This window comes from Rhipicephalus microplus, chromosome 3, assembly GCF_043290135.1.
Source record: "Rhipicephalus microplus isolate Deutch F79 chromosome 3, USDA_Rmic, whole genome shotgun sequence".
Lineage (NCBI taxonomy): Eukaryota > Metazoa > Arthropoda > Arachnida > Ixodida > Ixodidae > Rhipicephalus > Rhipicephalus microplus.
In genome coordinates, this window is record NC_134702.1 from 24,325,764 (window position 1) to 24,341,667 (window position 15,904).

General features: G+C 43.0%; 2 long non-coding RNA genes across 2 annotated transcripts; one reads left to right on the forward strand and one right to left on the reverse strand.

Annotated features, from left to right (window-relative positions):
• Window positions 1-2,985: 2,985 nt before the first annotated feature.
• On the forward strand, window positions 2,986-10,617 carry LOC142803640 (uncharacterized). The gene is made up of 2 exons (XR_012894212.1): window positions 2,986-8,865; window positions 9,034-10,617. It is a non-coding gene; the product is annotated as an uncharacterized LOC142803640 (long non-coding RNA).
• Window positions 10,618-11,160: 543 nt separating this feature from the next.
• Window positions 11,161-13,285, reverse strand: LOC142803639 (uncharacterized). Its single transcript, XR_012894211.1, has 3 exons — window positions 12,911-13,285; window positions 11,914-12,065; window positions 11,161-11,649 (listed from the first exon to the last, which is right to left on the reverse strand). It is a non-coding gene; the product is annotated as an uncharacterized LOC142803639 (long non-coding RNA).
• Window positions 13,286-15,904: the final 2,619 nt, after the last annotated feature.

A 15,904-nucleotide genomic window follows, 5' to 3' on the forward strand; every position in this document is an offset into this window, starting at 1 on the left:
CGGCCGCAGATTTGGCATTTTCGGGTTTGAAGACTGCCTGCCAACCATCGAGCTGATGGAAATGATATTTAAATGGTTCACCATACACAACATAAGAAATACAACCTTCCACGTAGTAAGCCGGGACCAAAACAGGATGCCGTTCAGTTCCCCAGATGATGACAGGTACATTCCATTTATCCCGCTAGGTTTCATATTTTCTACAATAAACTGCTTTATTTTCAGGTTGATATGGCTGGAGCAGGAATTTCTGCCCTTTTTCGCAGCATGGAAAGCCGCGGCACCACATAAGAGGGCATTCATATCTCTTGAAACATACGAAGCTCTCCAACTGACCACAATGTCCACAGTACAGTGCACACAATTTCTCATCCGTTCAGGTTTCCTATACGTGTTGACTGCCAAATTCTCCAGTGACCCTGTCGAAGCACTTTTTTCCACCATCAGACAGCTTCAAGGAAGCAACGATCAGACAGACGCCCGTGCTGCGCTTTCATCACTGCAGAAAGTCCTCGTGATGGGAATGATGCACTCATCACCAAGCGGCAGTACAGAGCAAACAACGTCTCCTCTTGGATCGCCCAGTGCAAGGCAGGCGTCGTGCTCCACAGCAGTAAAGCAAGCCGGACAACCTCTGGAAATGCACTCGCTAGTAAACCAGAATCAAGGGTCGTCAGGCGAGTGCGCGGCATCGACATCTGCTACTATAACCCAGACGATGCGGCCACATCTAGAAGCCCTGCAGACTTGCCGTGGTGCGCTTTTCATATCTCGTTGATTCCGTGTAATGGAATGATTTACATTATTTAAAAATTATTACACACCGTCCAACAATTCCCCACTATACGATATTATGCATATATTATAAACTCTGCGCTGCTTACTGTGTTACATGCAAGCCGCGTGAGGCAGCGTTTGCGTCAGTGCACGATGTAGATGAAAACATGCTTCTCAATCAGTTATACTGTGTATGTATGTAACGATAAGTCCATGGTACAAGCAGGTACTATGGCTTACATTTAAAAATATAACATGCTTTCACCAGGCGCCCACACAACTCGACTAACCGACGTCCCTTTCCCGCAATCGGGGAAGAAATTTTCGGCGGTTTTGAATCGCTGTCATAACTGGCACACAGATGATGGCATGGCTCGTTTGCGTTCGCCTTACTCTCTTGAGATGCTGTCCCTTCCTAATCCCGTCGTCTTTCTCTTGCTTCTTCTCCTAGATTTTTTTTTATTTTTAAACGTTTCTCCCTCAGTTTTTTTTATGTTGTTGTTTATACTATTCTCCGGACTTCTTCCCTCCTGTCGTGACAAGCTATAAATCGACGCGGAAAATGTGTAAATATTATTATACCTTGAAAAAGACGGGGCTCTCCCGACGCAAACGTCGGCTGAATGAACAGTTATCTTGATGATATGTGGGGTTTAACGTTCCAAAACCACCATATTATTATGAGAGACACCGTAGTGAAGGGCTCCAGAAATTTCGACCACCTGGGGTTCTTTAACGTGCGCCCAAATCTGAGAACGCGGGCCTACGGCATTTTCACCTCCATCGAAAGTGCAGCCGCCGAAGCCGGGATTCGGTCCCGCGACCTGCGGGTCAGCAGCCGAGTACCTTAGCCACTAGACCACCGCGGTGGGGCAACAGTTGTTATCTGAAAGCGCATTAACATCCATATATATATATATATATATATATATATATATATATATATATATATATATATATATATATATATATATATATATATATATATATACATATATATATATATATATATATATATATATATATATATTTCTCATATTTTGTATACGGACACGTGTCGGTTTAATCATGCATGCTTATCTATATACTGATAAAATTCTTGCACACTTTTCATTTCTACCTTCCCACAGGTGCCCCACAGCCAGGCATAAGGGCCAGCACGCTTGGCCTTATAGCGGGCTTCCTGGTGAAAGCAGCTGAGGATTGCATTACTTGCGACGACTGCATCGGCAAAATCAAGGCTCCCAGCTCATCTGGACCAGCTACTGCTGTGATATTTAATTTAGACAGGGGAGGGCTTTCATACCCAACGATCTCATTTCTTTCCTTTGTGAGCACTCTAGAAAGGGCCGCGGAAGCATTTGCGCCATTGGCCATTTCCAAAAAGAGGCCGATGGCACTTTTTGTGCAAACTGTGCTACCTGCAGTGGCCTTGAACCCTCTTTTCAGCCATAAAGGCGCTACTAGCGAGCACCGAGAAGCCATGGCGCGGCTAGTGTTGCAAAAATTTAGCCGTCCTTTCTTCTCAAACTACGTGCGGGACAAAACAGCCAAAGAAGGAAAGAGAAAGAGAATAGCCGAAAAGCCAAAATCTCGCAAGATTTTAAAAGTTTAGTTGCATGCCTCCATTGTATCATGTACGCGCCCAGAACCTTGCTAGCACATTTTATTGAACTATGACCCAAATGCACGCAGCTCTGTACGCGTACATATGTTTTTCTTTATTGCAGACACAAGCCGTCACTGTGTGCCAGCAAGTAGGATATTCTTCGAAAGTGCAGAAACTTTGTTTGAAACATCAGCTTTAACTGGCATATTGTGGCACGCATAAGTAAAGCGACAAATGTGTTTTGTTTCATTTTGAAGTGCTGTAACATTGCTCGAATCACACGCATACACTCGCCAAATTCTTTTAGCAGAAACCTTGATATCACTTTGAGGGATCTGCTTTTCATTGACAAACGAGTATAATGGCACATTTTCAGCATGTGTACGCGCCCCAACTGCGGGTGTCGCCCTTGGGCGCTATCAATCAAACATAACCACTAGTACAACAAAGGCGGTACTATTCCGCCCTAAAAATAAGTCTGTTAATGAAAACATACATTTCAAGTATGGCGATACTATTATTGAGTTAGTAAATTGTATAAAAATTCTTGGAGTTACATTTTCGAGCAATATGCTTTGAAACGATCGCATTTACAGTGTGCTGGGTCAGTTATCTCGCGTAGAGGGCACGGTGTACAGTGGCAAAACTGTTCTACTATACAAGGTAAAATTCTTACTTTATAAATGACTGTTCTGTTGGCATCTTGCTTATTGTTTCTTGGTATGAAGGACTACGACTAACACGCGCTTACAAAAACTGTACCTGATGCAAAAGACGTATATTAGAATAATTTTTTACTGGTCGTATGATGCTCGCAGAAGTGAATTGTTTCAACAGGCTGGAATACCACCCCTACATCGTCTCTACGATTTTAAGTTAGCATTGGTGGTCAGGCGTCAATTTCAAGAAAGTCGACATTATTTGTACGACCTCTCGAAACTGCAGCCAAATAATTTGTTCGAAACATGACATAAAGAAACATGGAAAATAAAAACTTCGAGAACAAACTACTCCACAGATAGGTTGTTCTACACAGTTTCTACGTTAATTGATAAATATGTGAAAGCTGGCATAGATTTCTTACTCTGTACCCGAACTCAATTGCACGATATACACATGTATAGTTTTCAAGATTTCTTTGCAGTTGCTACATTGTTATCATGGTTGCTATTTTTATTTTTAGAATTTGAACTTGATATTTTTGTAATTGTTGCTTAGATAACATTGCTAACTGTTTGCCAGTGCTGTCGTGCTAAAGGCGTCTGTGGGCCTATGTCAAGCTGCCTCTTTCGAAGAGCAGCTTTTACCTGCCGCTGTCCTTCATCAAACTATTGATGAAAAATAAAACATTATTATTATTATTATTATTATTATTATTATTATTATTATTATTATTATTATTATTATTATTATTATTATTATTATTATTAACTATGCTCGACAAGATGATGATAATGATGACGATAAAAACTTTATTGGGGTCGCAATGTGTTGCCCTCGATAGGCACATCACTGCCTTTACCATATCGTCTCATCGCACGGACATATAAAATCATAGAAACGCGCATCGGCCAGCGCTCCCCGTTCCAGCAGACAAACTCCCGTAGCGAAATTTGACGCACAATTTTTGTTGTGTAGGTCACAGTAAGAGTTAAAGCTTCAATTCCTGTGTCTCTCCTTGATATGCGTCCGTGGGCGTATGTGCATTATTCTCTTCTATCAATTGACTACAAGTGTAACACCTGTCCAGGGCGAGTGTCCAAGGTAAGTGCTCAACAGGGGCACTGCGTTTCACCTGACGCGTCCTAAACAACCTAAAATCAGTTTGATATTCTATTACCAATGAGTACATTATTAGTCAAAAGCTTTATGAATACTAAATTGAAGTTTTTTTAGGCTGGAATGGCAAAAACAACCATGCAGCAAGACATTTCTACGCAAATATACAGCTTTAGAAGTCAATCAACCAGTATAGCCTAACTACTAAAATGTAACACATAGCACACGTTAGCCTTTTCAGCAAAAAACAATCACACGTATAGGCAGTTTGTCACAGAAGCAGACGCATGGTATCAGTCCGTCGCCCTCCTGCCGGCCGCACAGTAGCAGACGAACAGGTTATAGGTAGCGCCACCTACGGCGAGCGATTGAACGAGAGCGGGGACACGCGCTCCCATAGGAACCCCGCTATCTGAACAGGTCAGGAGTGTAGTAGGTCATGGGACGGAGCAGAGGTAGGCACACCGCCGGAGGGATGGCGCGCCGGCGTTCCTTGCAAGGCTGGGGAATGGTGGCCCGCTGTGGCGTCTCGTTGTTGTTGAGACGCAGACTTCGATTTCGCTTGATTGCGTTGCCACAGTCTCACCATGTCGTCGAGGTATTCGTCTTCTGATGGCATAGTGTTTACGTAGGATGAAATCTCCACAGACAGCACTTGGCTTGAGGTAGGATAATAGCCCGTAACCACGTTAGCGGCCGCCATCGCCGGGCTGAGAGCCCTTAGCGAGGCGGCGTTGTAGCCGGGAGTGAAGGATGTCCATCAAGTTGTCAAAACTCGACCCACCTGGACGAAGGTGTTGTCTAGGCGAAGCGGAGAACTTGGCGGTGACGATAAACCCAAGTTTCAGGGGTACCAAGGTGGATGTCCGCAGAAATAGCAGAACACCTACGGAGGCGATGTGGAGTGCGTCTGTCACGGATGGTTGGATGGATGGATATGGCTGTACCCTTTAAATCGGGCGGTGGCTAGCGCCACCAAGCCGTAATACTTAATGAACCCAAAACTATATTTATTTTTTCCCCTTAAAAAGTGAGTTTGAGGATTCGTACTTTGCAGTGAAGAGTTTAATTTTCACTCGTACCTTGACTTTAGCCACCAATCAGATAACCTCCTTCTAGTTAAGTCTACTTGCCCAGTGCTTTGAAAAACTCTGCGCCATCATCCTGAAGTATTGGGTGAAGCCCTTTACAGAACATTATCAAGTGTTCGGCAGTTTCTTCTTCCTCTCCACACGCACTGCATACCGTGTCTACCCCTTCGTATTTGGCTCGATATGTCTTGGTTCGCAGTACTCCCGTCCATGCCTCAAACAGTAGAGAACTACCCCGAGTATTATCATAGATCCTTTCCTTGGCAATTTGCTGCTTAAAAGTTCGATAGATCTCTAGTGCGGACTTCTTAATCATGCCCATTTTTCACATGTCAGTCTCCGTTTCCTTCACTTTCTTCTTAACCGATAGTTCTTTTTGGTTTGGCCACCTGCTGTTTTCTAAGTATTTACCAGTCAATTTCCTGGTTCGCTTCCTCCATATTGTATCGACATTCTTCGTGTACAAGTAGCTGAAAACCTTCCTAGCCCAACGCTCCTCCTTCATTTTTCTCAATCGCTTCTCAAATTTTATCTTGCTGCTAGCTTCCCTGCCCTCAAATGATGTCCATCCCATATCACCTTGTACTCCCTGATTTGGGGTATTCCCGTGAGCTCCTAAAGCAAGCCTACCTATTACACGTTGCTTAATTTCTAATCTTGCTTGAACTTCTGATCTCATGCACAAGACCGCATTGCCGAACGTCAGCCCAGGAACCATGACCCCTTTCCATATTCCTCTCACAACATCATACCTATTGTAATTCCACAGTGCCCTATTTTTCATCACTGCTGCATTCCTGTTACCTTTAGTCGTCACGTATATTTCGTGTTCCCTCAGGTACTCGGTCCCATTGCTTATCCATACGCCCAGATATTTGTATTTATCTGTTATCTCTAGCGTGACCTCCTGTATCCTAAGCTCACTACCTTCGTTGTCATTGAAAATCATGACTGCTGATTTTTCCTTACTGAATCTAAAATCTAACCTATCTCCCTCATTACCGCAGATGTCCATCAATCCCTGCAAATCTTCCTTGTTGTTGGCCATTAGCACTATATCATCTGCGTACATTAATGCTGGTAGTGCCTGATCAATATGTTTTCATTGTTTGACTAAAGAGAGGTTGAAGCCCAGCCCACTTCCCTCTAATTTTGCCTCTAATCCTTGTAGGTACATCATGAATAATAAGGGTGACAGGGGGCACCCCTGCCTAAGCCCCCGTTTTACCTCTGCAGGCTTGGATACCTGTTTTTCCCACTTTATAACTACCTTGTTACCTCTATAGATACCCTTTAAAAGATTAGTGACTACATGTTCCACGCCTAGTGTGTGCAGTATTCCCCACAATTCCTCTTGAACCACGCTATCGTACGCTCCCTTGATATCCAAGAATGCTAGCCACAGGGACCTGTGTTCCTTTTCTGCTATTTCGATGCACTGCGTCAGTGAGAACAGATTGTCTTCCAACCTCCTGTGTTTCCGAAATCCATTCTGCAGTTCCCCCAGCACCCCCTCATCTTCTATCCATGCCTGCAGTCTTTCCTTTATAATCTGCATCGCCAGCCTGTAGACCACTGATGTCACTGTTATAGGACGTACGGTAGTTGTTTATGTCAGCTTTGTCCCCCTTTCCTTTATAGATCATGCTCATCCTGCTAAGTTTCCATTCATCGGGAACTTCACCATCGATTATTATTTTGCTCACTGCCACTCTCAAAGCCTGCTTAGATTTCGGACCTAATGTCTTTATTAGCCTAATTGGAATGCCATCTCGGCCTGTTGATGTACTACTAGGAACCCTTTTCTCAGCCCTTTCCCACCCTCGTTGTGAAAATGGAGCCATTGCACCACTTGATTCGTCCTTGTCTATTGTGTTGCATAAAGTACTTCTTTGTTGAAATTTTTCTGTCACCCTTGTTCTTATATGTCCCCTTCTAGCCTGGCACCTTGGGCTGTAGTTATAAAACTCTGCTCTAGGCTCGTCTCATTTCTTAGGGAGTTTAGATGGTTCCAAAATTTCGCAGCTGCCTTTCTATCTTTTATATGCACTTTTGCCAGCCACTGAGCTCCCTTTCTTCTAATCTTTTCATTGATCAGAAGGGATGCATGCAGCCCTTCTACAGCTTAAAAAAGTTTCCCATTTTCTTTCAACATCATCCGTCGGTTCACCCCGCTGCTTAGCATGTCTGTGTTCCCTAGAGGCTTCCTGACGTTTTGCTATGGCTCTCTTAACTTCCTCATCCCACCAACTTTTGGGTTTGTGTCTTCTTTTCCGGGGTGACTTGTTACGCGTCTTATCAAGCTCTAGCTCAAAGAGTCTAATTAGATTCGTGTATGTCCACACTGTCTTATTATCCTCCGTGATTACTTTCTCAATTTATTTAGTGGCTCTTTCAATTTGCCTTTCTGAATAAAAATTTTCCTGTAGTTGCTCATCTTGTCTCCTTCCCACTTTCACTGCTCTTCCAAAACTTAGTTTGATACGTTTGTGATCACTACCCAGACTTCTGGAGCCACCTTCATCTATGTGCATTCCCCTGAGCTTATCATACATCCTATGTGACATCAGTGCATAATCTATCGTCGACTGCAGCCTTCCTACCTCCCATGTTATTTGCCCTTCACACTTCTCGGTACTGTTGCAAATGATCAAATCAAGCCTTTCACACATATCCATGATCATTTTGCCTGTCGGGTCGGTATACCCATCTATATCTTCTATGTGCGCATTCTTGTCTCCTAGTATAATTATCTACCACCCCCTTTCTGCTGCCTTCTGTTCTATTACAATAGATGCTGCCTTCTGTTCTATTACACCATCGAGCGCTCGCAGCGCCCCCACAGAACACCTACCCCCCCGCGTATTACGCTGTCCTAAGTTTTAGTTTCTTGCTTTGTTTTACAACGTTGCAGCCTGCCTAAGCCAACACTAGTCAGATCCAAATGGCGCCTGTCGCATCTCTCAGAAGATGTTCGCAGAGTTCGTTTTTTCACGGCAGCACTTGTGTGTTTCCGTGCAAAGCATCGTGCTCAAGAGCGAATAATTTTGGAGAAGAGACGAGTTATTATGCGCCAGCTTCAGGACATTGAACTTCAATTAATATCAAACCATTTCAACCTGATCGCTGCAGCGTCTTTGCTGAGCTCAACGCCTCGATCTCGGTGGTGTTTCCGTCGTAGTCAGCACTGGTTTAAAGAAACGCTACCAAATAATGGGGAAGCATACTTCAAAAGGTGCTTTCGCGTCTCGGCTGCCACGTTTCGTTACATTGTGGAGTCGTGTCGTACCGACATGCAGCGGGTGGACACAACGATGAGAAAGGCAATATCAGTGGAAAAAAGAGTAGCCGTCTCACTCTACCGCTTGTTCTCTGCTGCCGAAGACCGCACCATCGCTGAATTGTTCGCGATTGGCCGCTCTACTGTGAACTTGCTCTACAAAGAGTTCTGTACGGCCGTACTGAAAAGCCAACCGACATGGAGGAGCATATGAGGGAATTTTTTGCAGTCACTGGATTCCCACAAGGTGTTGGGGTGCTCGACGGCTGCCACTTTTCAGTGTCACCGCCAAAGAAATATGCTTCGGACTACTACAATTACAAAGGCTGGTAAGTTGGGAAGGCCTGTTTATTGTTCATTAAATTGTCTTTACGTTTCGTGCATTCGTTTATTAACAGTCGATGCTACGTGTTTCAAATGAAATATGTTGGCGTGTGACTGGAAAGTTTTCTGGATAATTAGCAGTACTGACTGCAATATTGCTGTTATATTTGCAGGTATAGCATGATCTTGCTGGCTCTAGTGGACCACCGGTACCGCTTCAGGTGCACAAACGTCGGCTCCCCAGGGCGGTGCCACGACTCGTTTGTGTACGGAAGATCCGTACTCTGCAAAGCTATTGAAAGCGGATCTTTCAAACGCCCAACAGCAACAATCGAAGGAGTTTGTGTGCCTCCAATAGTGCTGTGTGACCAGGCATTTGCTCTATCGCCAAACCTGCAGAAACCATATGCGAATGCACAGCCTGACACACAAGAAAGGGCGTACAACTATAATCTGTCAAAGGACAGAAGGATTGTAGAAAATTCATTTGGCCGTTTGAAAGCCAGGTTTCGTTTCGTTATGAAACGCATGGAGTGCAAGCTCGCCACCACTACCCTGGTTATTAAGGCATGTTGCGTTCTTCATAACATCTGTGAAGGTTTTCAGAAACACGTAGAACCACATTGGGAACAAGAAGTAGCATTGTGGAATGCTGCTTACGAGCAGCCAACTTGTACATCGGACGCGTCTAGCAAAAACGGTGAAGACGTAAGGAAAGCGTTAGCGAAATACTTCTTTGCTAGAACTCAGCAGTGAGTCACAGTCTCGGGTAGCTGAGGTAATCTCGTGCCTGCAGCAGTGAAACTGTTTTTGAAGAATATATGCACCATTTACGGCCTTCATACACTGCATCAAAGCTGTAGTATGTTTGTGTTTGGTACAAAATAATACCTGGAGTTTAATGCCCCAAAACCACGATATGATCGTGAAGAATGCCGTAGTGAAGGGCTCCGAAAATTTAGACCACTTGGTCTGTTGTCAGCTGTTAAAGTGTTTTTTTTAATAACGGCAAGCACATTGCTCACCTGTACTTGCTTCACTGATTTCAAAGCATCACCAAGCACCCCATGTTTTTATTGTTTGCTATTTATGGCACGTTTTTTTACTTCACAAAAGCGTTGAAAGTGTGAGATTAGGCCTTTGTCAGAGGGTGTTTTTTTAATTGCTCCAAATACTCTTCAACCAACTTGTATACCATGCATAATTGTTTTGCTCATAATTTTGTATTTTATAAGGCAAGGTGATTTATCATTATTGTGCTTCAAAAGAAATAAGTAACACAGCAAACTCTATAAGCTTTTACCATTCAAATGGCTTTTTTAAAGTGACACCTATATCCCCTGCACATTTTGGCAGGCGCCTGTGCATTGTATTTTATTTCTCTGTAATATTGTATTCTTTACAGATTATCTTTACAATAATGTGTTATTGTACTATTTCAACAGTTAATGTAAATATATTTTATAGCGAAGTGTGCATTTTTTAAATCCTTGTATATATTTTAATGGTTTATCTCGAACCTTTGTTTTCATTTAGTATACAACCGTTTCCTGTCTTTTAGTCACGTTTGATGCACATTTAGTCCATGTGCATGACCTCAGTGTTCGGTTACTTGCTGCACATATTTATTATGTTTATTCTGACTCACTTGCCAAACGTTAGTCAATCTGCACTTTGTGGCTTTTTTAGTCATTCTCATAGTTCTTATAAAGAAGTGAAAGTTTGATTAGTTGAGTTAATAAAGAGTTGCACAATCACGTGATGTTTTCAGAGTTGTTAAATGTGTTTTATACTGTTTATAGAAATAAAAATGCACAAATTTGTGCATTACAACTTCAATTTAGTGTTGCCCAGTGAGAACTCTCCAGAAGCATACATAAGCGCATTGGTTTCAATATGCCAAGCCTTCGGTTTCTGCACCAGGACATCTTAATTTCTCGGAGGGAAAAGTGCATACTAAACTGCAGTCAGCAAAGCGGTATTTGCTATCAAATGTCAGGGTAACAGCATTAGTGTAGGTGTGAAGGCACCATTAAAAGCACGGTAGGACGACTCTTGGTTATTGCGACATGCAAGGAATCGGTGTGCGAATTTGTCACCGCTTTTATTTCGATTTCTTAAGCTTGATAGATCTCGTTTGCCTACAACAATTTTTTTTGCATTCACTTAGTGATGTAACGTGTAAGTTGCGATTCAGAAGTTTGGAGACTATTAAAACATAGTAGCAGGGCTCTTTTATTAGGCTGCACGGAAATCAGTGCTGCCTAATACTCGTACTGTATCCCTTAAGAAATGCACAATTACAAAGGCAAACTAGTATTTATTGAATAAATCTTTCTTTAAGGCCTCCATTATTCAAGGAACTTCTGAAGAATATCAATCAGCTTTTCTTCTCTTTTAGCTGCTTCCTTCTGAAGCTTCAACTGTTCATTTCGTAGCTCGAGCTCTCGTGCTTTGCACTCTTGCCACATTCCTCTGAACATCTTTTGCTCTTTAACCATTTCCATGATTGCAGAATCGGGGCCAGCTCGTGTCCTTTTTTTTGATGCAGCTGGCTGTGCCGCAGTTGCTCCAGCTTCCGCTGGTGCCGATTCACTGCATTGCGGAAGGCTTTCCACGGCAGGTGCAGCTGTCTCCGCCGGTCCAGTTGCTGCAGTTTGATCTAAATTAGCAGTACTTGAGGCAACGGTGGCACTTGAAGATTCTGGAACTTCTGTCAGCTGCTGCATGTCGGCCTCACTGCCAAGAAGCTCGCTCAATTCATTCCCCGTTTCCATAGTGCGTATGATCTGCGAAAAGTTACATAAGTATTAATAGTAGTGTCACAAAGGCTGGACACACATTAGAGACACCACATTCGTTGCAACTTGCACCAGTGCTCAGGGGAATGAATGTACATGCTGACGAAACAGCAGACAAATACACATTTACGCACATAAAGCAATGCAAACACTGCAATTTTATGTGTGTGATGGTGTCCGTTTGTGCAATGCTTTTTGAAATCGTCGTGGCTCACCAAGTAACCCATCGGCACATATAAGGTAGATACCAACCTGTGAAACGGAGAGGCTTTCGCAGTTGCTTACAACAGCAAGTATAGCGTCATTTACCAGCAGACTCCCAAGGAACTGGTGTATTCGCCAATAAAATGGCCATGTGACCGCACCAGAACCTGTGGTTTTTTTTTTTTTTTTTTGAGAATAATCTGTAATAAACGAAAGTGCAAGCTTAGTAGCAGTGACAGAAGGAAGTTGAAACGATTCTCTGGGCTTGTGTACGACACCACCTTATGACACCAGGCTTTGAACAGTGGAATAGGTTGAATTGTGCATACTGCGTGTGATAATCCAATTCGATAACAGTATCCAATGGCAAGACGACTGCACCAACTTGCACAGAGTCCATTCTTGGTAGTCGCACTATAGAGATAAAAAATCCTAGGTACACAAGGTATGTCTAGAGTTAATGTTTTCACAAGTGGACTTGTATTCTGTAGGATTTTAATTCCTGAGGACAAGTCCGTTTGTTAAAGTGTTGGCTTCAGGAACATCCTGTCTTCCAAGGGGTTTTTTTTTTTTTTCATTGCTTCAAAATTTTATCTCCGACTGAACTTGCCAATAAAGGCACCTGAGAGAGGCCATGAGGACGAGCTATTAACTTATCTATAATGTTGCCCCGGAAAGGCAATACAATCAACGCGGGTACAAATTTGTTTAAGTTGACCACTAAATAGGCATAGCAAGTGTTTTTATGTGGGACACCTAGCCAAATCACACCGAAATGGTCGTAAGGGGCAGAGTTTTTTCGCGCCGTTTTCCGCAAACATTTGGTTGGTTAGAAGTGTGGCAGCTTGGGCTAGTTGGTATGGCATGACGATAGTTATAACGCGAGAACAAAACGACGACACAGGGACAGGGAGTGTCCTTGTCTCTGTGTCGTCGTTTTGTTTTCGCGCTATAACTATCGTCATTTGATTGGTGGCAGCATTGACATGCACGGCGTAAGCTCCTCGGCAGTACACAGGCAGGATATTCAAGTCAAAATGCTCACCTGTACTTGCTTCGCAGATTTTCGATCTTAGTATGTACTTGGGCTCGCGTCCTCACGATGCCGTACCTGGCCAGCGCTTCCGTAATGGCAGAGTAAATTGTGCCATTCCGCTTTTGTCCACGAAGGCCTGAGAGGTGTTCTTCCCAGAGCGTAATCAAAGTCATCGTCTTCTCTAGTCCTCTTCGGTCCAGCTCGCGCGCTCATTGGGACACGTCATCTCTTTTTTTATTTCTTTTTTGTTTAAGCAGAGCGAAATGGCGCGTACGGGTTGGCGGAAGATTGGAAAGCAAAGAATGAAAACTGATGAAAAAAGCAGAGAAAGTCACGGAGAAAGTCACCTTTTTTCTTCCTCCGTGGAGAAAGTAAACTCGATGGCGATGACGATGAAAATACCAGTGTTGCATGCTTGTTTGCCAAAGTTTCGCTAAAATTGACAAGCGTTTTATTATTAATACTTTATTTTCTTTGTATAACGTTCAAAGCACCTTTTTAAGACTTTAGTGCGAATAAAAAACGAGAAATTTTATTTTCAGCTTAATACAATTTGTTTTATATACTTTCAGGTAAATCGCATTTCGCGAGCTGTGTCGTCGAGAGTAGGCATTTCTCAGTCAACCACCTTCCTCCGTGCAGTCAACTGAGTAGCGAAGGCATTTGGTGGCGAATGGCACTCGGATTTTGTTCGCCCGTGTGGCACCGCGCGAATGGCAATAAATCTGAAGGCATTCGGGGGTAAATGCCATTTTTTCTGCCCGTGTGGCATGGGTATTAGTTTTCAGCGGGTACCACTCCGTTCCGTCTGAAGACTCGTATTGGAACACTGCAGATCTTTGTGTGCCTATAGTCGCGACAGTGATGGCCCGCAATAGGTTCTGGCAGATGAAAAGGTTCTTTCATGTTGTTGACAACACTCAGTTGAACGCAGGCGAAAAACTGGGCGAAATTCAGCCGTTTTACAACGAAATCTCCAAGTGTTTCCGCCAGTTAGGAGTGTTCAATGAAAGCCTCAGCATCGACGAGTCAATGGTGCCCTATTATGGCCACCACTCGTGCAAAATGTTTATTCGCAGTAAACCCATTCGATTTGAGTACAAAATATGAATGATGTGCTCTTCGAACTGGGTACCCTATGCGATGGAAATATATTGTGGTAGGAACGAGAAGGACGACAAGACACCTCTCGGGATCAATATGGTATCGATCCAATATGGTATCGATCCTGGAAGCGCCTGAACAGCACGAAGTCTACTTTGACAACTTCTTCACTTCGCACGGCCTCTTGACGAAACTGGCTGACCAGGGCATTCGGGCGACAGGGACTGTGCGAGATACAAGAACCGGTGGTTGTCCACTGAAGAGCTTGAAAAAAATCGAAAAGGAAGAAAGAAGAGTTTTCCACTACAACTAAACACAGTAAATTATTCGTTAAAATATGCCTGGATTCCGTATGAGTGGAAATTAGCTAAAATAGTGCCGATACAAAAAAGACAAGGATTCGGATATGTCATAGAAAACATTCGACCCATTTCTCTTACATCTAATATGGTGAAGCTCATCGAAAGAGTGCTCAATAAAAGAATTCTAATATGGATGGAGGAAAATTCGATATTAAATCCAAATCAAATTGGCTTCAGAACAGATTGTTCAATCTGGTGTGCACACGCAGATTTAGAAAGCCGCATTCAGCTTGCTCGCAAAAAAAGACAACATGCGGCACTAGTGACATTGGATATAGCTAAGGCATACGATAGTGTAGAACATTCAGTATTATTAGACATATTAGAGAGCCACAATCTCCCAAAATATATATTGGCGTGGGTGAGGGAATTTTTGAGAGGAAGAGAGTTCTATTGCTTTAAGGATGGTTGCGCATCGTCAAAGTGCAAACAAACACGTGGTGTCCCCCAAGGCGCTGTATTATCGCCAGTTCTATTTAACATCTTAATGAGCACTATACCGCATTGCCAGGACGTGAAGGTGTTTGTATATGCTGATGATATTGCATTTTTCACGGCACATAGTGACATATATTCTTTATATCAAACGCTACAGAGATATGTCAATATGCTGGAGAGATGGCTAGATGCAGTCTGCATGCCCTTAAATGTAAATAAGAGTGCAGTATTGATATTCCCGTTATCCGATCCCATCTCAATTTCAATATGTTATAAACAAGAGCCCATTCCACAGGTGGAATCTCTTAAATATTTGGGAGTAACTTATAATGCCAACCTAAACTGGACTCCTCACATAGAAAGCATGGCATCTAAAGCACAACGCGCCTTAGGAATTCTTCGTAGACTGAGCAGCCGCCGATATGGTCTACGCAGAAGCACAATGGTGATGATCTATAAAATGTATATGCGACCAATCCTAGAATTCAGGTGCGTATTGTTCTCAGGTGGCCCTGCCTATAAAATAAAGCCTCTGGTTATGCTGGAACGAGAAGCCTTGAGATTGTGTTTAGGACTTCCGAGGTTTGTAAGAAACAATGTTTTGTATCTGGAAGCACGATTACCTACATTACATTGCCGTTTTCGTATCCTAACGGTTCAGACGTTTCTGAAATTTTATAGCTATGCGCCAAGACGATCTGAGTATGATTTTATAAATGACCCAGACAGCTTTTTTCTTGCCCATTGGCCACGCTTTCGAACACCTCAAATTGCTTTTGTCCAGAAACAACTAGATAGGTTAAATGTAAAAATTCGAGATGTGATTGCTGCGCAGGATACAAATCAAATTCTTAAGATTGAATTCGATGAGATTTTTCCCTCTAAGTCCAAATTACAATCCTATAGGGTCTTAAATAGCCGACTGCAGGATTATCTTGCACACGCGGAAACGAATAATATTATAGCCACAGATGCTTCAGTATTGGATGAAAAGACAGGTGTAGGTATATACTCACATTCGCTTGACTGGTCTTTTTCATTAAGATTACCGGATTTCCCCCCAGTTTTCGAAGCTGAGCTGTTGGCAAAAGTTCTAGCG